Here is a 22,658-nt window from a genome sequence, read left to right on the forward strand (position 1 = left end):
TGCCCTTGGTGCCCCCCAGTTGTGCTGCTCACCTCCAGGAAACAGGAACAGGAGAATCCCCCCAAAATCTCCAACCTCCTTCCCTCAACCCCCCTGTCACTGGTTCGTCTCTGTCTGTCCCCCCTTCATGCAGCAGTGACCAACAACCCCATCTTAGAGGGACAGCAAAACCTCATCAGGGTGAGATTTCTGAGCAGCCTTTGGCCCCTACGTGGGGGAAATTCTGGGATGCAAGGAGAAAGGGGCCTGTGTCCCCAGAGCTGAGCACACAGGGGCAGGGATTGAGTCCCCAGGGAGGGACCAGAGCTGCCTCCCCAGCCTGAGGGACCAGCCTGGCCATGGGCACACCGGGAGGAGCAGTGGGAATTATCCCCTGGAATTATCCCCTGGCTTGCGCTTGGGTTTATTTTCTGTAAAAAAGATAAAACCACCGTGTCTGTGCAGAGGAGCCAGAGGAGAGCTCAGATCTCCACAGGGCTGATAAACACAACTCAGAGCAGAAGAAAAGGGGAGAACCGCTCCGAGCGTGCCCCAGCCTCAAAGCCAACCCTCTGCAGCCACAGGCTGCCCCCTCTCCCTGCCCCATTGTTCCATCCCTTCCCAATCCCGTATCTGGGCTTTGCAGCGCTGCCACTTGGGCCCAAACCCCTCTGGAAGCACCATGGGAATGCGGGGCTGTGTGCTCTGCTGGGCTGGCTGAGATAATAGATGTCCAAATTATTTTTTTGGAAGCTTTTCCTGAAGTGTTTATCTGGCAGGCCCAGGCTGTGGGATCGATGCGCTGCCGGGAGCTCGCTCGCTTTCCATTCTCTGGGAGAGGCTGGGCTGGCCTTGGCTGGTGACAGGCCCTGATGAGCCAGGTTCTGTTCTTTGACAGCCCTCCAGAACATCCTGTGTCGCTTTTATGGCCATCAAACCTTGGACTCCCTCATAAACCCAGGATATTTTCTTATTAATGGAGGGTCTCTCTCATCCAGCTGATGATCCCTATTAATGACCCCGCACCTGGTACCAATCCAGGCTGCCCTTTTTGAGGGAACCAATTAGTGAGGATGGATTTGATTAATCTTCCTCTGGCAGAGGAGAATCAGAGCATTGGATTCTCCTGGATTGGGGTGCTTTGAGCCAGATGGGGACTGATGGAGGGAGAGGAGAGGAGAGGAGAGGAGAGGAGAGGAGAGGAGAGGAGAGGAGAGGAGAGGAGAGGAGAGGAGAGGAGAGGAGAGGAGAGGAGAGGAGAGGAGAGGAGAGGAGAGGAGAGGAGAGGAGAGGAGAGGAGAGGAGAGGAGAGGAGAGGAGAGGAGAGGAGAGGAGAGGAGAGGAGAGGAGAGGAGAGGAGAGGAGAGGAGAGGAGAGGAGAGGAGAGGAGAGGAGAGGAGAGGAGAGGAGAGGAGAGGAGAGGAGAGGAGAGGAGAGGAGAGGAGAGGAGAGGAGAGGAGAGGAGAGGAGAGGAGAGGAGAGGGAGGCCTGATGTCCCTAAAATTCCTTGATGGAGCACCTGGAGTGCCAGGACAGCCACACAGCAGGGAGAGAGGGAGCTGGGCTGTGCTGGGAAGGAGCTGCTGGGAGGGAGGGAGGCTCTCACTGCAGGACAAGGGGCTGTGGTGGAGCCATGCCAGGCCCACAGGGCACCCTCTGCCTGAGCCCAGACACTTTTCCCTGGCATGTTCACAACTGGAATAACTGCCCTTTCCATGGCATTCCGTCCATGGGATAACTGTCCTTTCCATGGCATTCCGTCCATGGGATAACTGCCCTTTCCATGGCATTCCAACTATGGGATAACTGCCCTTTCCATGGCATTCCGTCCATGGGATAACTGCCCTTTCCATGGCATTCCATCCATGGGATAACTGCTTTTTCCATGGCATTCCATCCATGGGATAACTGCTCTTTCCATGGCATTCCGTCCATGGGATAACTGCCCTTTCCATGGCATTCCGTCCATGGGATAACTACCCTTTCCATGGCATTCCAACTATGGGATAACTGCTCTTTCCATGGCATTCCATCCATGGGATAACTGCTTTTTCCATGGCATTCCATCCATGGGATAACTGCTCTTTCCATGGCATTCCGTCCATGGGATAACTGCCCTTTCCATGGCATTCCGTCCATGGGATAACTACCCTTTCCATGGCATTCCAAATATGGGATAACTGCTCTTTCCATGGCATTCCATCCATGGGATAACTGCTCTTTCCATGGCAGGTCCCTGCCTTTGGTGCAGGACATCCCAGCCCAGCCCCAGTGCTCAGCCCGTCTCCAGAGGCTCCAGCAGAGGTTCAGCTGCACCATGGCTGGAAATTCCATTTAATTCCTGCGTTGTTTGTCAATATTTTCCTGTCTGGTATTAAATGAACATAATTAGTGCAGCTTAAAAATGAGGGAAGCTCTTTAATGCAGCTGCTGTCCCGGTATTTCCCCCTGAGTTTCCAAAGCTATAATTCCCTTCTCTCCTGCCATTGGTAATAATCCCTTGAAAGCCTGGAAGTGGAATGCACTGCCTGCCTTTGCAATTGTTTTTCTTTGTTGTGTTGCCCAAACAAAGAGCAAAACATGCACTTGAAGGCTCTGTGACTTTTATTTTAGATTAAGGGAAATAAACAAAGGACGAACAAACCTTAAACACTCTGGGAGAGGAAGCTCTGATCGGTACCTGAGCCAAAAGCTGCTGCAGCACCAGCTCGTGCTGCTTTCACAGCCAGCCAAAAACGAAACCCTCTGAGGTGACTTTGCTCCTCCTTAATATTCAGAGCCCGCCGAGACCCCCACAGGGCTCCTTTGCTGTGATCCCCTCCTGCTGCCACCCCTCACGATGGGCTGGATCCCACATCCTCAGATGTGTCCCAAAACCAGGGGGTTGTTCTGGAAGCCACGGCAAGGCCCTGCTTGGGAAGACATGCAGGAAAACCCGAGCACACGTTGCCCTTTGCACCGCCCTTTGGCTGATCCCAAAGCGTCCTGGATCCACTGGGGTCTATCAAATCTCCAGGAAAATGAGAGTTGCTTTAGAGCATCTGCTGCCTGGGGCTTTTTGGAAACCAGCAATTCTCCGCTGGATCTGCTGGAGCCTGGAAGGGGCAGGAACAGTGCGGGGGCTGCTCTGGGGAGGGGGTGCCCTCCCTGTCAGCCCCAAGGGCAGCCCAAGCTCGCAGCCAGGCTCTGGAGCAGCCCTGATCCCGAGTTTATCGAAGCTGCCAAGGTTTGCTATCAGAGGTGCTGGCTGCTCTGATGGACTGATGTCCTTGTGGGCTGGGCTGGGTTACAAACGCCAACAGGGGAGCTGAGTTTGTGAGTGAGGTGTGAGAGAACCATCAGATGTTACCGCGTCTGGCTCTGTCTCCTGACAGCTTATCCTGAAATCCCCCTGCACCTTGCAAAGCTCAAATTTATGCTGCCTGGGTTTTGTTTTTTTTTTTTTTTTTTAAACAATGTTATCTTCATTATTCTGCTGCTAGCAAGCTGTGGCCTCACTTTCTGGGGTGCCACAAGCAGGGGCAGGCTCCCTCCCTTGCCCAAAACCTTTTTGTTCCCCTCTGATCCTCTCCATCTCTTTCCATAAACTCTAAGCCCATGACTGACAGCCCAATTTAAACTTAATGTTTAATATTGCAATCAGGAGTGATATTTTGTGTTTGCCTTTTGAAGTGAGGAGAAAGGGTGGCAGCATTTGCCTCTTTGCAATCATTTCACCCTCAAAAGGGAACACATCCAGCAAAGTGAAATTTTGCTGGCGAAGAAGAAAAAGAAAAGGAGAGGGGGGATAAAAAAGAGCCGAGATTAACATCCTTTAAAATGTTCCTGTTTACTCCTATCGTCTCAGAGCTAACTTTAAATAGGATAAAATGATCCTTTAATCCCCTTTATCTTCTTAAGAGCTGCTGTAAAAGATCTACTTGACATTTGAGAAACAGGAAAAAAAATAGGAGGTCTCGTAATATTCCTCAGAAATGGTGGATGGGAGAGATTTGAGTTGAACAAAATGGGAAGATTCGGCTCCTCAGCAGGGCAGAAATTCCTGTGGGCTCTGCTGGGAGATCCCACAAGGCAGGAGCACATCCTTGGAGCTGGTTTGTCAGGACAGGCCCAGGGCAGGGAGGGGAATCCTGAGGTCACCTTGGAAATCCATGTGACAGCAGGAGAGGAGGTTGGGAGAGGCTTTCTGTGCTCAGGAGAGGAGCTGGGGAGTGTCCTGGGTTGTAAGATGTGGCTGGGCTGTGTGTTCTGTCCCACCTGGCAGAGCTGGGGCAGCTCTCTGCTGTTCTTTGGGCAGCTGAGGAAAACAAGGTGTTACCCAAATAAAATGGTAAAATGGGATTTTTTTCACATTAAATTCAGTGTCACAGAGATCTTGTCTGGCCTCTTCTTCTAAAAACACTGCTGGGGTTTTATCTGCAGATAAACTCTCTGCAGCAGCACTGCTCAATCCCTGCTGCTCCTCTAGCAGCAGTAATTAAGGATTGATGGAAGCAAAGTGGGGCTTTAACCCTAAAGCAAAGCAGCAAACGCTCCTCACAATCCTCCAGGAGCAGCCCGATGGTGAAATGTGATTTTCTGCAGCTAACGACAGGAAATGGCCATGGGAATACAAGAAGGCAGCGGGAGCTGTGGAACTCCAGCACAGGTCCAGGAGGATTCAGGATTCCATCACGAGTGCCTTGGGCATTTATTTGATGCTCAGAGTGTCCCAAACACCTCCCAGAGTGTCCCAAACACTTCCAGAGTGTCCCTACATACCTCCAGAGCGTCCCTAATGACTTCAGAGTGTCCCTAAATTCCTCCAGAGTGTCCCAAACACCTCCAGAGTGTCCCTAACACCTCCAGAGCATCCCTAACGACTTCAGAGTGTCCCTAAATTCCTCCAGGGTGTCCCCAAAAACCTCCAGGGTGTCCCCAAACACCTCCAGAGTGTCCCAAACACCTCCAGGGTGTCCCCAAAAACCTCCAGGGTGTCCCCAAACACCTCCAGAGTGTCCCAAACACCTCCAGGGTGTCCCCAAAAACCTCCAGGGTGTCCCCAAACACCTCCAGAGTGTCCCAAACACCTCCAGGGTGTCCCCAGAAACCTCCAGGGTGTCCCCAAACACCTCCAGGATGTCCCCAAACACCTCCCAAGTGTCCCAAACACCTCCAGAGTGTCCTTAAACACCACTTGAGTGTCCCCAAACACCTCCAGGGTGTCCCCAAATTTCTCCCAGGTGTCCCGAGCCACCTCCAGGGTGCTGGGCAGCCCCAGGTGTGGCTCTGAGTGAAGAGCACGGGGCAGAGCTGCCTGGTGGGGTCACAGAGGGGTGACAGAGGTGTCACCTCCCAGCCGTGGCCTCGGTGTAAGCGCTGCCACCCCCCCCCCCCCCGTCCCCTCCCACCCCGTGCCGCTGCCACGGGGACGGATGCAGCTTTGGGATCTCCCCACGATTCCTGCCCGGCGCGAGGGGATCAGCCCGGAGCTGGGGCGAGCAGCACGCAGCGGGCTCGGGAGCCGGGACTGTCACCTCCTGCCACTGCAGGGGCCCGGCTGCCACCTCCAGGGAGGGAAATGAATGCAAACCCCGCTGGGGTGTGAGGATGGCACACGGGAGAATGCCGATTTCTCGGGGTTCTGAAAGTCAGGGTGACCCCGAAATCGTAAAGAGTCTTTGCTTCCCAGCCCACTGCAGCCAAAGGAGTCTGGAATGCATCCAATAGTGCTTTCAAGGCTGTTTATTTTTTCTTATCTGTAACATTCTTACTCTGACCTGCCGAGCTCTGCCTAGCAAGTCCACCATGGCATTCTGCCCCGAGCCTCGGGCGGCTCCCACATTAGATACTCAAAACTATCTACACATACCTGTGTATGTTCTATCATACACATATCTGTGTATGTTTACAAAAATGTGCCAATGCCCATCACCTACGTCAGACTGTGAATCTCTACCCTAAACCAACAGAAAAGTGTCACCATCACACCCAGACATGGAGGGCAAGGAGAAGGAGAAGAAGGCCAGGACACTCCCAAATCCCTCCATCTTGTCCCCCTGAACCCTACTCTAAAAAGCACCAAAATTCTACTTTTTCACCCTGTGTTAACTCAACTCCCACACTGCTCAAACCCTTGTGGCTTGTAATTCCTCACACAAAGTTGTCAGTTTTTCCCACGGGCTAAAATCAAAGCCACAGGTGTTTTTGACTTCATGCCAGGGTCTCTGAGACCCCTGCCAGGGTCTGAGACAGCCAGGGCAGCCAGAGGGATGGGACAGAGAGTGACACAGAGTGAGGCATTTCTTTCCTCTCTGGGCATCAGGAGATGGCAGGGGTGGGATGGGAGGAGTTTGAGGTCCCTTCCAACCCAAACCATTGCAGGATTTCACATTCTCTGTGCCCAGAGCAGCTGCTGAACTGCTGCTTCCCCACAGGAGGATGAAAAGTGCCTCTGCTGGGTAAATGTGGAATTCCTCATTAGAAAATCCCACCTGGAATTGCAGGGATGGCTCATCTGTGAAGGTGCTCTCTTTGCTCCAGCTCTTATTCCTTAAAACGCCTTCAAAGTTTGGCTATTACTAACACCCCCCCCTTAGTGATTCCAATATTTCCAGTCAGTCCCAGTTGCTGTGGATATTTGATATTCCCTGTGATTTCCCAAGCTTGTTCCAACCAAACCCTGGTTGTAAAACCAGCCCCACAATGTCATTTCCTGTTCTTTTGCCCACTGCCCCACAATTAACACTGCTTTGTTTTCAGCCAGAAGTAGATTTTTCTGTCTGGGTTTTTGTGGTGTTTTTTTTTGTTTTTTTGTTTTTTTGTTTTTTTTTTTTTTGTTTGTTTTTTTTTGTTTTGTTTTTGTTTTTGTTTTTTGTTTTTTTTTGTTTTTTTTCCTGGGGAACTCTGAGTGCAAAGCCCCCCCAAAAATCCCTCATCTGCTCCTCTTCATTCATCTCCCACAAAACAGCACAGAAACTTCTGATTCTGTTTTCCTCCCAAAAATCTTCATTAACACACAAAAAGGTGGATCCCTGCTGGTGTTTGCATGGGAGGTCTCTGAGGGCAGGAAGTGAAGCGGGATCAGGAAATGTCATTCCCAATCTCTTAGGACAAAAGGGTGACCCAAGCCAGGGCCAGGCCAGGGGAAGTTCAGGTTGGATTTCAGGAACAATTTCTTGCCTGGAAGGGTGGTCAGGCCTTGCTGGAGGGAGTCCCCATCCCTGGAAGTGCTCAAAAACCTGTGGATGCGTCCTTGGGGCCGTGGATCAGTGGTGACCGTGGTGGGGCTGGGATGAGGTTGGATTTGAGGATCCTGGGGGCCTTTTCCAGGGGCAGCCCCAGCTGCTCTGGCAATTCCAGCCCAGCCCCTCCCCACCCTGCCAGGGAACAATTCCCAATTCCCAATTCCCATCCAGCCCTGCCCTCTGGCACTGGGAGCCATTCCCTGGCTCCTGTCCCTGCGGGCCTTGTCCCCAGTCCCTCTGCAGCTCTCCTGGAGCCCCTTCGGGCCCTGGAATAAGGAGAAGCAGTGGGATGACGGTGTGGGGATGATGGAGCTTTGCACAGCTGGTGGAGAAAGTGCCTTTGGGAAGAAGATCTGGAATCCCAGGGATTGTCCAGCCCTTTGTCCCTGGCAGTGTCCTGGAGGAGCCTCTCAGTGAGGGACTCTCCCTGTGGGATGTGCAGGAATTTCCCCCCCAGTGCTGATTCAAGCACAGCCAGCCCAGGGATACAACCTCGGGGTCATTCCCAGATTCCCTGTGCTTCCAACCCCTGGGAATGTGCAGGGAAGAGCCACAGGAATCATGGAAAGGGACCACGAACATCACCTCATCCCAACCCCCTAACGGCTCCGAGTCACCAGGGACACTTAAAAACCACAAATGAACCCAACTCAGCCCCTCCAACCAAGGGATTTGGGATGCGAAAGGAAAACGAAGGAATGCTCCTCCACAGCAGGGAAATGCCAGAGTTCCATCCCACCGACATTTGGGGAAGAAAAAATATTTTATTATAGGAGTTAGAAAATGCAAATAAGTGTCTGGAGGGTGCTTTTGGAGAGCATTGAAGCAGGTTGAGGACTCGTTTCTCTATTTTAAATCTCCTCTGCTCCCAAGCTCCATCTTTCACTGCCTTTCAGAACTGGGTCTTTTATTAACGAGAGTTAAATTACATAACACTGAAAAAAGAACTTAAAATAATTACTTCCTAACCCCGTTTGCAAAGCCCTGAAGCACGGGGCTTTATTACCCTTATCTTAACTTTCTTAACTACTAATGTTTGAGCAGTTAGGAAATTATCCTTTTTCGTCAGAAATTCCAGCTGCAGTTATTTTTGCCACACTTTTATTAGCCCGCCGTATATTGATAATAATCGCAGCATATTGAGGTGTTTCAGCAGGAGACATTAAGGCCAATCAAGTGAATAATTCAACATTTTCAGAATTGTCTGAACACAAATTTACACAATAGCCTGTGACAAAGGAATCTTCGGGGGACGATCAAATAAATAACAGTCATTTTTCAAGAAGGCTGCAACACTTTCAAAAGAATAATCCCGGCCTCTTTTTTAATGCCGTGCCATTATTATTCACGGATGGTGGCATTGGAGAGCTCCTGAGCTGAGCTCTGCAAAGTTCTCCATGCTGCTCTGGGGAGAGGCAGATCCTGCCAGCACAGATCCCAGATCCCTTCAGCTCTGCACCTGGATTTTCCCTTTTTTTGGGGGCAAAAAGTATAGAATTATGGAGTGGTTTGGGTTGGGAGGACTTTAAAAATGATCCAGTGCCACCCCTGCCACGGCAGGGACACCTCCCACTGTCCCAGGCTGCTCCAGCCTGGCCTTGGGCACTGCCAGGGATCCAGGGGCAGCCACAGCTGCTCTGGGAATTCATCCCAGCCCCTCACAGCCCTTACAGGGAGGAATTCCTTCCACGTTTCTCACGCTAAATTCCCCTCTTTCAGTTTGAACCCATTACTCTTTATTCAATGCCCACAGTTCTTGATGAATATTATAAATATCTTCTATATAATAACATATATTGGTGGTTTTTTATGGTCTGACTACAAAACCCTTAGAAGAACGGTATGTCCCTCTGCACATCCCACATTTTGTCCCCCTGGGATTTAACACGTTCCCTGGAAAGCCCTTCCATCCTGTCCTTTTTTCCGACAGTATTTTTCCAGTGTAAAAGACGAGAAGCACCCACAAAGCTCCAGCTTAGCTGGGACCGCGATTTCCGAGGAGAAGATTTTGTCTCGGTTTAAGCCTGGATTTTCCAGGCGGTGCTTTTGGAGTAGCCTGGATCTGGGGGCTTTCAGCTGCGTCCCAGCAGCTCTTCCTGAGGATGCCGGGAGCGGAATTATCTCTGTGCAACAGCAGAAACTGCTCAAGGATAAAAACAATTTCTGAGCTCTTATCAAAGGAAGCCTCAGAGCTGGAACCTCTCCTTTACCTGTTGGGATTCACCTGCCCAGCCCCCTGTGCTCTCTGACGAGGCAGAGACTCCTCGGAGCACCAGGATGGTTTGGCGCATCCCCAGCCCAGTGTTCCTTTGGCTGCTTTTCCTTAAACATTTTTGGGGGGAATTGTTAATCCAAGTGGCTGTGTGGGAAATGGATTTATAGAAAATTTTTAAAGTTTGACAGAAGGTTTATACAGTGTGTGTCTGCATGTAAATTTTGAGATAAGAAATGATGATTTCGAAATGTCATGGAATAAGACAGATATTGTTGAGAGAGAAATGGAATTAGAAATAAGTTTTAAAAGGTGGTTTTGTAAATGTTATTAGATATTTTAGAGAAACAGACTTATGAAAGATGTATTGTAATTAAGAAATAGTTTTTAAAAGTAATGACATGAATTATAAGATTTGTATTGTCTTACTTTTTATATGAGACTGAAAATAAAAGTTTTTAAAAGGTCTCTCAGTTTCCCCACCTCTGGGTCAGAAAAGAGCTTAGTCCGACATGGCTGGAGCACTGATTTCTCCATACTTCCTCTTTCTGCAAATAAAAGCACTTTTTTCCCCCCACCCCTTTCTGATAAATAATGTTTTAAAATCTGTTGGGAAACCCCCCGGGATATAGGTGGGATAAATGAGTGGGACCAGAGGCACAGGCAGGGGAAGGGAAGTGCCAAAATTCAGGGGCAGGAAAGTCTGGGGCTGCAGAGCCTCGTGTGCTCCCCATCAGACCTGGGAGTCACAGCCCTGACCCCCAGTACCCCCACCCCAAATCCAGGGGCTGAGGGTGGGAAGGAGCTGGGCAGGGCTCCTCTCCCGCTGCTCTGCAGTTCCCCACACTATTGATTCATTCACGATTGAGCTCCCGTTTGCTGGGATGATTTTTCATCATCCCTCTCCCAGAGCTGGGGCAGTAAAGCAGCACCTGCACCATCCATCTCTCCCAGGGCTGTCCCTGCTCCTCCCCTGCCTCATTTTTCAGCAGACACTGGATGTCACCAGGCTTTGGGAGCTGTTCCCTGGCTCCCTGAGCCCCCGTTCCTTCAGCTGGTGATAAAAACCCATTACCCTGCATGAGCAGTGCCTTGGTTATTTACTGTTCTCTCCTAAGAATGCTCTGGGGTCTGGCTGCCCTTCATCCCTCACCCTGAGCGCCTGGGATGGGACTTTCTGCCTCTTGTCCCCCGAGCCAGACCCCAGGGCTGTGGAACCATGGGAAGAGCACGGGGTACAGGAATTGGGGTGCCTGACAAGGGGGGGGGCAGCCAGAGCTGGGAGGAGCAGATTGGTGTTAATTGTTCTGAGAAATAATGAGAGTGAGGGGAAGCACCTGGGACAGTTGTGCTGGGCACGGTGGGAACTGGAGGCAGAAATGCCCCCATTTCTGGACATCTGGCCTAGGAATGAGATGGGAGACAAAGGAGTTAATTTGCATTTAAAGCCAGCAAAATCCCAGAGCTTCTGATCCACGGAAGCGAGCCAAAGGCACCAAAAACCCAACACTTCCCCGGGGTAAATCCCAGGGCTCCTCGTTGCCCCACAAGGCATCAGAAACTGGGGATTATTGCAGCACTTAAATCTGCAGGTGGCTCCAGGTCAGCCTTTGGAATTGCGGATCCACTCGGTTTCATGGGGCTGCAAGAGGGAATCTCGTGGATTTAACAAAAAAAACTCATCCTGTGCTGGGAAAGCACTCGACTCAGCACAGCCTGGAGAGGTGGAGGCAGTCACGGAATCCTGGAATGGTTTGGGATGGAAGGGACAATAAAGCTCATCCTGTTCCGCCCCAGGGACACCTCCCGCTGTCCCAGGTGCTCCCAGCCCCAGTGTCCAGCCTGGCCTTGGGCACTGCCAGGGATCCAGGGGTGCAGCGGTGAGGTGAGGGGCTCAGGGCCGCTGCCTTCCCCGCAGGGAGAGCGTTTGGGCAGGCACACGACATCGCACACTCCAGCACGCCGCAGCCAGCGGGGACACGGGAGGATCTTCCCTCCGGGGTTCCAGCCAGGGTTTATTGGGGTGCAGCACCGAGGGGTCCAGGCACGGAAGGCAATGGACAGTGGGTATAAATATGCCAGAGAGGGGGTGGAGCAAAGCATCAGAGCCGACCAACTGAGGGCTATGGGGCGGTACAAAGGGCAGGAGCCAACAGGGAGTGCCAGGGTGCACAGGCAGGGTTACATTAACCAACGGGGAAACCGGGAGAGGGGAATATTCTAGAACGAGACCATATAGGGGTAAAAGGGGTAGGGACGGCCAAGGGGCCAGTGGGTGTATTAAATTACAAGTCCTCCGGGCTTCACCCGGGTGCCCAGCCTGTCCGGGGGAAAACCCTCGGCTGACCGGTCCGCGGGGAGGAGGTGGCGGGACCCGGATAGCTCCACTGTACGGACGAGAGGACTCCGGAGTGGCTGTATTCCTAGAGGCTTTATTGTAGGAGAGTCGCAGGAACAGGAGGAGGAGACGAGGGACACAAGCGCTCTAGGAGGGAGCAAACTCCGGGAGCCCCAAGGGAAGGCGGGGCTGGGTATTAAGGGCAAAGGAGTAGGAGTGGTTAGGGTACAAAACAACCAACGGGCAACGGGTAAAGGGGGGAGACAGAGTGGGGTGACATACAGAGAACCAATCGGGGTACAGAGGAGGAGTGGTATTCTAACAGGAGCCAATGGGGACAACAGAATAACTGAACTTTCTGGAACCGGGGAGTATGCTAAACATTGATGGACAGCTCAACTGGGGTGGAGGGCAGCAGCTGATTGGCAACCTTTTCTAGCCTGTTGCTGCCTCCCAAGGGAGAGCAGGAACCCCTCCCACAAGTGGGGAGTAGAGAACTGGGGTAAATTAGCCCAGTGCTGCGGAGCACCATGGGGGAAGCCTTCTGTCTCCCCCTAACCTACGGGGGACCCCCGGGGCCTATGGTGCATGCCTCCAGGGCATTGCCACTGCCCTTTTCCCAACAGGCTCAGGGGCAGCCACAGCTGCTCTGGGAATTCCATCCCAGCCCCTCCCCACCCTCCCGGGGAACAATTCCTTCCCAATATCCCATCTGTTGTTACTGGACACGAAGTGAGTACACAAACGCTTGGTAAGTTTAAAGGTTAAAAAAGAGAGTGTTTTATTTGAGTATCTGGTATTTATAGAATTCTAGAGGTGACTGTGGATTGGAGGATGGAATGACCACCTCTCCAGCCACACTGGTCAAACCAAGAGTCCATCAATTCTCCCTTCAAAGAATGTAAAACAATCATTATTTACATGAACAGTGTGTGAGAACTCCAGTAGAAATACGTAAACAGATTAGAAGGCTGAAGAATTTTTATGAGAAATTTAAGACTTTCAAAAGAACTATAAAAGAAAACACTTTTAAAAATCAGGGCAGCACCCATCCATCCCTGCCCTCCTCGTTTTAGGGGTCTTTTCCTGCAGACACTTTGAAGGAGGTGAGCCCTGCTCCTCTGGGGCGCCTGGGAACCCTCCTGGATCTGTGTGCTCAAACCAGGGAAGATCCCCGCAGATGGAGGGGGGGATGCTGCACATCAGAAGGGCAAGAAAAGCAGAGCAGGGTGATTTTCTGAAGCCGCTGAATTAATCAAATCAATAGTTTGGAGCACTTAATACCTAAAGTGGTTGGAGTGTTGATTATAAAAGGCTGTGTAAACATAATGTAGAAATACCCAGTAATTGGCAGCTCGTTGGAGGAAAATGGATCTGCTGTCTGTGGATAGAGTGCCTGTGTGTGCATAATCATAATTTATCTCTTTAGAGTGCTCAGGTATTAATCAACTGTAACAATAATGCTCTGAGTCAATGCTGAGTGCAGCTCCAAGCCCCCCCTGCCTGGATGGAGGCAAATCCACCTCAGAAGCTGGCAGGGGGCTGGTCTGGCATTGAGCACGGGCTGGGCTTTGTAAGGCTCAGAATTAGCCACAAACTCTGTCGAATCTGCACATTTTGTGCTTCTCAGCAGATCGTGGTGGCATCAGAGTGTCTGTGAGCTGCTGGGGCTGGGCTCTGCAGGGAGCTGGAGCTGGACAAGGCTGGGAAAGGCAGCACAGGAAAATCCTCTGTGCCTCAGGGCTGGCAGAGCTGGGATTTGAGCCTGTGTGATCCCGAGCCCTCCTGCTGCCTGCTTCCAGCCTGATCCTGACATGTTCCCTGTTGCAGGACATGAATATCACAGAGGATGTCCGGCAGTGCACAGCCAGCGTGAATTAGAGCCATCAATTATTTATTTGTGCTGGGGACAGGGCAGACTTGGAGCTCCCTCCCCTGCCTCTCCTGCTCTCAGCCCCTCTCAGCTCACAGAAAAGTGTTTAAGCCAAGGCTTTAAGTTTAGCCATTAATTTCAAGAGGTATTTTTAAAGATACGAGTGGAAGCTAAACAGCCCCTTATGTCCCATGGCTTTGAGAGAGCTTGGAACTCTCCTTGATCCCTGGGATTTAACCAAGTGCTGGAAGTTTAAACTCACACCAGAACTCTGCTTCCATGTAGCTCCTTATTCCAACAGAACCGGTTTCTAACACCATTTCACCAGCTGAGGTTTCCAGATCCTCCCCCACCCCTGAGGCAGTCCCAGTGCTCAGAACCTGGACACTTGACCGGGCCAGTGCCACTCCAGCCTCTTGTATTCCCCTTCTTTGGCTGTCTGAAAGGTGTTTTGGTGTTTAAAATGTTTATTAAGAGAGTACTAAAGCAGGGAGATGGAATGTTTTAGCAGCAAACTCGGTGTTCTGTCTGCTGGCTGATAAATCAGTGCCCTTATCAACCCCTCCTGCACTGCAATGGACTTGGCAGGGCTCAGCAGGAGATGAAAGCCTTTATTACCCTCATCCCCAGCCTCCTGCACACTCAAGGACAATTCCCCACGCCTTATCGGGATGGAGACAGCATTGATTTAGCTTACATTAACCTTTCAGGACCTATCAGATTACGCTGGATACATTTCACTTGATAAGAACTGAGCAGGAGTTCAGTCCCCGCACTGCCCCGAGCCCGTGGTGTGAATTAATCACCATCAGGGAGCTGCTTCCCAGCTTTGGGTGCCAAAGTGCTTTTAATCACAATTGCAGTTCTAAAATTACCGACCCATCTGCCCAACCACCTCACTCATTCTAAATCAGTCCTTCCCAGGAACATTTAACTTTCCAACCAAAAGTCTTTGTGCTCTGCTGACTCCTGAGGACACCACTCCCAGCCCGTCCTGCTCCTAATGTCCTGGACCACCTCAGGCTATTCTGTGCCTCACCTGGCTGTCATTTTATCCAGGTTAATGTTTGGCTTTGTTTGGAGCACGGGAAGAACTTTGTGAGGTGAAGTTTCGTAGCTGATTTCTTCACATAAAATCCACTCTGGGTGTGATGGGCAAGGAGAGCCTGCAGGACTTTAAACCCCCTGGTCTTGTGTAGGATAAAGGAGCTCAAACAGGAGCTCTGCACCTTCCCAGTGCTGCTGAGATCCCCCCCAAGCTCGGTGTGTGGCAGTGACAGAGTGTGTGACACACAGGGAGCACAAACGAGCAGCAAATGGCCCCAGAACTGCAGCAAAATCCTGAATCCTGCGGGCAGAAGGGTGCTGCCCTGGCCTGGGGGGAGAATGGCTCGGTTTAGCCCCAGATCAGGTTCCTCACAGCCTGAGATCCCCCTGAACCCTGCCCCACTGCTCTGGGTGACCCCAGCCGGGCTCTGCTGCCCCATCTCAGCAGGTAAAGGTGGCATTACAAGATAAGGGGTCATGATCCTGATGAGGTGACAGAGCCCTGGCACAGAGCTGCCCTTTGGGCCCAGCTCTTGTTAAAACAAGTCTTTAAGGCAGGCTTTGGTCCTCTCCTTGACTTCATCAGCACTGTCAGGAGAGATCTGGACACGGGGAGACTGTCAAACCCCGCGGAGTGACCCCGAGTGCCAGGCGCAGGACACGGTTTCCAGGGGCAGCTGCCGTCCCCTGGCAGTGCCAGCGCTGTCCCTGCTGTCCCCTGGGAGCTCAGCCCTCCTGCCAGGCCAGCTCTGCACCCAGCTCTGCCCTTGGCAGGTGATGGACGCCTGCTCTGCTCCTTCCCCGCGTTAGCGAGGCCGTAAATGGAGAGAAAACAGAGGAGGCAGCCTCATAAAAACACCAAACACCAGAGATCAGGGACAGAGCCATCCGTCACCGGCCGCAGGTGGCATTAAACCAGCAGGGTTTGTTCTCCTGGAGATGGGAACGGCAGCAGTAAATGGCACTGAACTAATCTGGGCTCCAGATAAAATATTTACAGCGACAGTAGAAAATAAAAACAATGGGAGTGGGCAGAGAGGGCAGAGGGACACCAACGTGCCTGGAAAATGGGATAAATTATTTCTTTTCTCAAATAATCTTGTTAACTTTTGATCGGCATTTCCTTTCAGTGTAAATCCGCTGTAATTCCGAGGGGTCCTGGGGGTGGGAGGTCAATCCCTCACGGTGGATAACACCTGGGACACCTGGGACGGCAGGAAGGGAGACAGCTGACGCCTGCCCAGGGGTCAAGAAGCTTTTCCTCCTCAGAATTTGGGTGCCTTGTCCGTGATGAGCACCAGGAACAGTCCTGGACGTGGAGCTGGAACAGTTTCTCAGTCTGGGGAAGTTCTGCAGTTCCAGCTGGGAATTTTGCACTGTTATGGGACCACTCAGGAGTTCTGCTCTGCAGAGAACCGCAGGAAACAACTATAAAATAGCTAATAACTAATTAAAATTAACCAATTACTAATAAAAATAGAATAGCTAAAAACTAAAAACGAAACCAATAATTAAAAACTAATAACTAATAAAATAGCTAATAACTGGTAAAATAGTGGCAAACAGCTATTATATTATCAAGCAGCTGGAACTGGTTCAGGAGCACAGGGAGCACAAACGAGCAGCAAATGGCCCCAGAACTGCAGCAAAATCCTGAATCCTGCAGGCAGATGGGTGCTGCCCTGGCCTGGGGGGAGAATGGCTCGGTTTAGCCCCAGATCAGGTTCCTCACAGCCTGAGATCCCCCTGAACCCTGCCCCACTGCTCTGGGTGACCCCAGCCGGGCTCTGCTGCCCCATCTCAGCAGGTAAAGGTGGCATTGCAAGATAAGGGGTCATGATCCTGATGAGGTGACAGAGCCCTGGCTCCCGGTTCAGGAGGGGCCATTTCAGGCTGCTGGGAACAGACTCCGCTGTGTAACACAGAAATTAGGAATTGTTCTAAAGCTCCTGACAGCCCAGCCTGTCCCAGAGCTTTCTACAGCCGCCCTGACTGCTGAGGTTCAGTTTTTCCACACCTGCCTCAGAGACTCTGTGCAAGGGCAAACCCAAACCTTTGGATGTAAATTTTCCATAAAGAGGAGATGAACAGGAACGTTCTAATCCCTGACTGCTGAATTTATGAACTTGGCCACGTTAACCTTTTTGTTTTATGGCCTTTATAAAGCCCAGCCAGAGTCCAACACCTGAGCTGTGCTGCCTGGGAGGGGTGAGCTCCTGAGGATGGAACCTTCATCCCTCTGGACAGATCCCAAGGGACATGGGGGTGAGGACAGAGCTCAGCCATGCCCGGAGCCAGTGTTGATGGTGACAAAGCGATGGGACTCACACTTGCTGCTCCTCGTGGTCCCTGAGGGCTCTGCGGGGTTGGGTTTGTGCTCTGTGGACCCCACACACACAATTTAATGTGATTTTAGTGTCTGTTGAAACGGATGGGCAGGTGACTGTGCTCCTTTTAATGCCTTTATTAAAAGTGACCAGCTCGGGCACGCGCCGCCGCTGCTTCCGGGAGTGGCACGGAGGAGGAAGAGGAGGAGGAGGAGGAGGAGGAGAAGGAGGAGGAGGAGCGCAGCTTTGTCCACTTTGCACGCAGGCAGAGCCGGGGATTCCGTCCTCACAGGAGCTGCAGGAAATTCCAGAGTCTGGGTTGTGACTTGCGGTCCTTACTCCAGCCGCCATCTCCCTAAGCTACAGCGAGAAATTGAAAAGGTCCCAGTAGACACCAGACGCAGTTGCTCACCCTTCGAAGTCACTTGGGTTGCTCGATTTTGTGGAAGCTCGTTGTTTTAGGGGTTTTCTTTGTTGGACTTGGGGTGTTTCTGCATTTGCATACAACCGCCGATGTCACTTCCTCCCGACAGGCGCGGGTGCCATTTCCCAGGAAGCAGCAGGGGTGAGACCCGGCCCAACGAAGGGGGATTTCTAACTGTTAATAACAGGTAATTAACAACAGACAACAACAGGTAATTAGAGAATAAAACTGTTAACAATAGGTAATTGGATAATAAAGCTGGCAACAATGCGTTTAACTTATCAACTCTATAACCTTTAAAAACTTGAGACCCAGCACAGCCAGGGCTGCTCCTGCTCCTGGAGCTGCTCCTCTTCCTCTGCAAAGCTCTCCTGGAACTCTGACCCCAAACCAGCAAAACCTCCGCCAGAATAAACCAAACTCCACTGCTCCTCAGCCAGAATAAACCAAACTCCACTGCTCCTCAGCCAGAATAAACCAAACTCCACTGCTCCCTGCCCCAGCTGGCTCAGCTGTGTCCTCCCGATCCCAGGGGGCTCACAGGGAGGAACCTGGAGCAGCCACAGCTTTGTCCCCATCCTCACGGGCAGCCAGGAATTGCTGTCGATTCCATCCCCTCTGAGGGCAAAGTGTGGGTTTGTGTGAGCTGAAGGGCCGAGAGGGCTCCTTAATGGAGCCTTTTATTCACACCCAGCCAGAGGCAGGCCCTGGGTTTGTCCCCTGCTTTCCAGGAGCTGCAGGCACGCCGTCAATCCCAGCAGCTGGTCAATCCCTGCACAATGAAGGGCCCCGGGCAGGTTCCACCCCGGCAGTGCTGAACCTGCACACAGGAGCCCATCAGAGCCTCTCCTGTGCCACTCCAGGCCTTCCTAGAGCAGGCTGAGCTCTGAGTGCCTGGCACCATCCACCAGCAGCTCTGGGCTGAGGTGGCACAAGCAAATAAAATATAAAATCCTGGCAGATGAGCTCAGTTTCTGAGAGCTTTGCCATCTCCCCGCTGCTGTTTTACACTGATGAGCTCGTTAGGAAAATGAGCTGTTGCCTCCCCGTCACCCCAGCGATGGGAAGTGCAAACAGGGCCTGGCTTTATTTCTCTGACAGCTCTGGGAAAGGAAGGGAACTCGGGGGAATGGATTTGCATGGAAATGAGGAGCAATGGGGTGAGGGTTATCTCCCAGTTCGGGACCACATCCCATAGTGCAGTGACCGAGAACATCCACAGCCTCAGCAGAGCTCCTGGAATCCTCTTGGAATCCTCCTGGAGTGCTTTTCCAGAGCTGGAACACCTCCAGAGCATCTCCTGTGCTGCTGGGAGGACACAGAGCAGCACCAAGTGCTGGGGAATCCTGCTGGGATCCCTAAAACCTGGGGCTGAGCCCCCTGGGGATGATGTCGCTCAGCCAGAGCCACTGCTGGCAAAGGGAAAAGAATCATTCCGTGGATATTAACGGATTGTTTCGCTCTGGTTTCTGTGGGGAGAGCTGGATGATGGATGGACAGGCTGGGGACAGCATTGTTTGGCTTTTAACTACCACAGAGAGCTGACAATGCTCAGGATGAGCTTTCAGGGCAGGAACACTCACAGAGAGGAGCTCTGGATGAGCTTTATCCAGGGAGAGGAGTGCTGCTGTCAGGGAGTGGAGGTGGACTGGTTTGTCCTGTGCCCTGCTGCTGGAAAAGCCGCTGAAGACTGGAAAGGTAAAATGAGTTCCTGCAGTGGTGCTGTAATGAACAAAGTTCCAGGTACTCCCGGGCAGGGCCTTCCCAGTTCCCATGGCAACACCGGAACAACTGCTGACTCTAGCTGAGTCCCGATATTGAAATGTTAATTAGCTAATTGCTCTGCTCGTTTTCTCTAAACTACCTGGAGATAACCGGCCTCCCCCACCCACACTGCCACTAAAAAAAAACCCTTGGGATCATGGGAGTATTTTTAGGGGATAAAGACACCCCTAAATAAAGAACTAAACACAGTAGAGGGGGCTAGACAAATGCCCTAGCTGAGGAAGAGGGAAACACATCCCCTGATCGACTTTTGCCCATCACCATCACCTACAAAAGAATAGACTAGGTTAGGCTGTGGGAAGCGGAGACAAAGAGATGGAATTTCCTGGTGTTGCCACCAGGGAAGGAGCGGGGACAGCTGCTGCTCTGGACTTCAGTGACAGACTCTGCACGCCTCCTTCCCTTTTGGCCACCTGGGAAAGCTACAACCGCGGGGATGAGCTCCGCGTCGAGCCCCCTGCCCAGCTGATCCTTTTAATAAAGAGCTGAGCACTAATAAAGGCATTACCCCTGTTCAGTTCAGTGCCACCCAGTCCTCTGGTTTTAAACAGGTGGAAAGAGCAAAATTCAGTTTCATGACCTGCTGCAAACCCAGGGAGCTTTGGAATAAGGCAATAAGGGGGTTATTCCAATAACAAAATTCCAATTCCCTCAAGCTTTCATGGGCATTTCAGTGTGCAAGGTCCCTCCCTCAGGGAGGGGCACAGGGGGTGTAACCGGGGGTGATTTGGTGTCCTGGGGACCAAAACGTTTCGGAAGGAAAGGCTTTGCTGGATCCTGCCAGGTCAGCAGGGACCTGCTGGGCCTTGTGCTGCTCCCCCTCTCTGCCACGGGGGACCTCGGGGCTCTGCACATCCCAGGGAACTCTGCATGACCCAACCCCCTGTGAGGGGTGCAAGCCTGGACTCGGGGGTGTGTTGCATTCCTCCCTCCTCCTCCTCCATCAGGAGCTGCCTCACTTTCCCAAGGGAATTGACTTCCCCCAGAGTCTTTGAGGGAAGTTTTCCGTGTCTCTGCTAGGACCCTCCACACTCTGAGCCATTTCTGCTCACCAGCACTCCCAGCCTGAGGTGCTGCTCCCTTTATCTCCTCTATCTCTGAAGGCTCCAGCAGCTCTGAGCCAGGCCTGGCCCGCTCTGCTGCCCCAGCTCCCGCCCAGCAGTGCTGCAGTCAGGAATGGGGCTCTGGGCTGGAATCCTCTCACCTGCCCCGTCTCTCCCTCCCTCCTGGCCATCAGTGTCTGTCCCTGGATGAGCAGAGCTCAGCCCTGGCTGCTGGCTGGGGACCTTGCTGCTGCACAGAACCACTTGTGCTCAATCCTTGCCCATCCATCACCCCCTAATGAGGCTCCTGTGCCAGCTCCAGGGGTTTCTGCTGCTGTTCCTGGTGGCCTCAGGGCTGGAGCAGCCCCAGGTTCCCCTGGAGTGGGGCCCTGTTCTTGCTGCCTCTTTTAATTTGGCCTTTTTTACCTGTGGAAATCAACAGCCATGAAGGGAGGTTTTTAAAAGCTGAAGAGCCCTTCTTTTTAACCAATTATGAAGTGATTAATAGCCCCTCTTGACAATGTCAGGGAAGGCAGGAGTGATTCCCTTTCTCTGCCAGTCTGTCCTTGCCTTTCCCACTCTATTTTCATGCAGTGTTTGCTGTTGGTGTCGATCCTCCCAGGAGTACAAAGACTGCTCCCAGTTATTTAAAACCTGCTATAAAAAGCTCTTCCCATGGATCCTGAAGGCCACTAGGCCTGGCCTTGCACTCCAGAGGAGCAATAAAGCCAAGCCAAGGGGCTGAAGTTCCTCCTGAGGGTGTCAGAGCACTCCGAAAAGCAAAAGGCCACCCTTGCCCAGCTGCAGAGTTGGACAAGCGAGTGCTCAGCGCAGTGGCAGGGATTTGTAGAGAAATAAAAATAGCTGGGAAGGAAGAGGAGGAAGCTGCTGGGCCAGAGCAGCTTCCTGAGCATTTCCAGCTCAATGGGGTTTGATTGCTCCACACCTGCCCGCTCCTCCGAGGCTGAGGCAGGAAAAATAATCTCCCCTGATATGCAAATCCAGCAAATCTCAACGCAGCCGAGGAGAGCGAGAAATAAATCTGCAAATCCAAGCCACCAACTTCAAACCGTTCCTGGAGAGAGATTTGACTGATTTCCACCTTTTCCCTGGCTCAGGAGTGAGGAAATGAAGGATTCTCATTCCTTTTACACCATCTTGGAAAAAATATGAGCAACTTCTGTGCCGGTCTGGAGTAATCAGGGGATTTTCAACAGACCTCCTCAAGTTCCAACCCTAAAGTTCCATCTCCAGTTTCTTCAAGTTCCAGCCCCAAAGTTCCATCTCCAACCTCCTCAAGTTCCAACCCCAAAGTTCCATCTCCAACCTCCTCAAGTTCCAACCCCAAAGTTCCATCTCCAATTTCTTCAAGTTCCAACCCCAAAGTTCCATCTCCAACCTCCTCAAGTTCCAACCCCAAAGTTCCATCTCCAATTTCTTCAAGTTCCAACCCCAAAGTTCCATCTCCAACCTCCTCAAGTTCCAACCCCAAAGTTCCATCTCCAATTTCTTCAAGTTCCAACCCCAAAGTTCCATCTCCAACCTCCTCAAGTTCCAACCCCAAAGTTCCATCTCCAATTTCTTCAAGTTCCAACCCCAAAGTTCCATCTCCAACCTCCTCAAGTTCCAACCCCAAAGTTCCATCTCCAATTTCTTCAAGTTCCAACCCCAAAGTTCCATCTCCAACCTCCTCAAGTTCCAAGGCCAAATGTTTTGGGATGACTGCTCCCTCACGTGGCTGCCCCAGTTCCACCAGGAAAGCTCCCCAGACGCAAGATCTGGGAACAGCTCCTGCAGAACCAGAGTTCCCTGAGATTGAGTTCAAATCTCACAGACCTGGGCTGTGCTGCTGTGAGCGCCATTCCCCAGCCCCCATTTTTTAAGGGGTTTCATATTTCTGGATAAGTAGAATAAATATAACATTGGGAAGGGAGAAACTTTACAGGAAGATGCAGAAAGGCTGGAAAGCAAGAACTGTGTCACAAAAATGTGGCTCCGGTTCCTGAAGGGAATCTGCTCTGGTTTGTGTCCCCTGCTTAAGGACAAGCTCCTGCCTGTGGGGAATCAGGTGTCAAAACAATGCTGGGACAGGAAACTCAAAATCCAGTATAATTAATAAACTGTGAATTGATTGTGCAGGATATTAATTGATATTTAAAACAAATCCATGGAGGTGCCCAGGTAATTTACTCCAAATAACAGAGGCAATAAACCTGGAGTTAATCCAAGAACCTGGTGGGGGGTTTGGAGCTTTCCCCTACCCCTGCAGGATCCCAGATCAATTAACACACCCTGAAATGATCAGTTAGCACCCCAGGTGATCATCTCAGGGGGGATTAATTGATCATCTTGATTGATACATTGAGACGATTCCATATTGATTTTAACGGGAGACCAAGGATTT

At 51.6% G+C, this 22,658-nt stretch overlaps 1 long non-coding RNA gene across 1 annotated transcript; it reads right to left on the reverse strand.

Moving 5' to 3' along the window:
• Nucleotides 1-17,213: 17,213 nt before the first annotated feature.
• Nucleotides 17,214-19,224, reverse strand: LOC128819070 (uncharacterized). Its single transcript, XR_008440636.1, has 3 exons — nucleotides 19,010-19,224; nucleotides 17,415-17,600; nucleotides 17,214-17,297 (listed from the first exon to the last, which is right to left on the reverse strand). It is a non-coding gene; the product is annotated as an uncharacterized LOC128819070 (long non-coding RNA).
• Nucleotides 19,225-22,658: the final 3,434 nt, after the last annotated feature.

Source organism: Vidua macroura, chromosome 25 (genome assembly GCF_024509145.1).
Source record: "Vidua macroura isolate BioBank_ID:100142 chromosome 25, ASM2450914v1, whole genome shotgun sequence".
Lineage (NCBI taxonomy): Eukaryota > Metazoa > Chordata > Aves > Passeriformes > Viduidae > Vidua > Vidua macroura.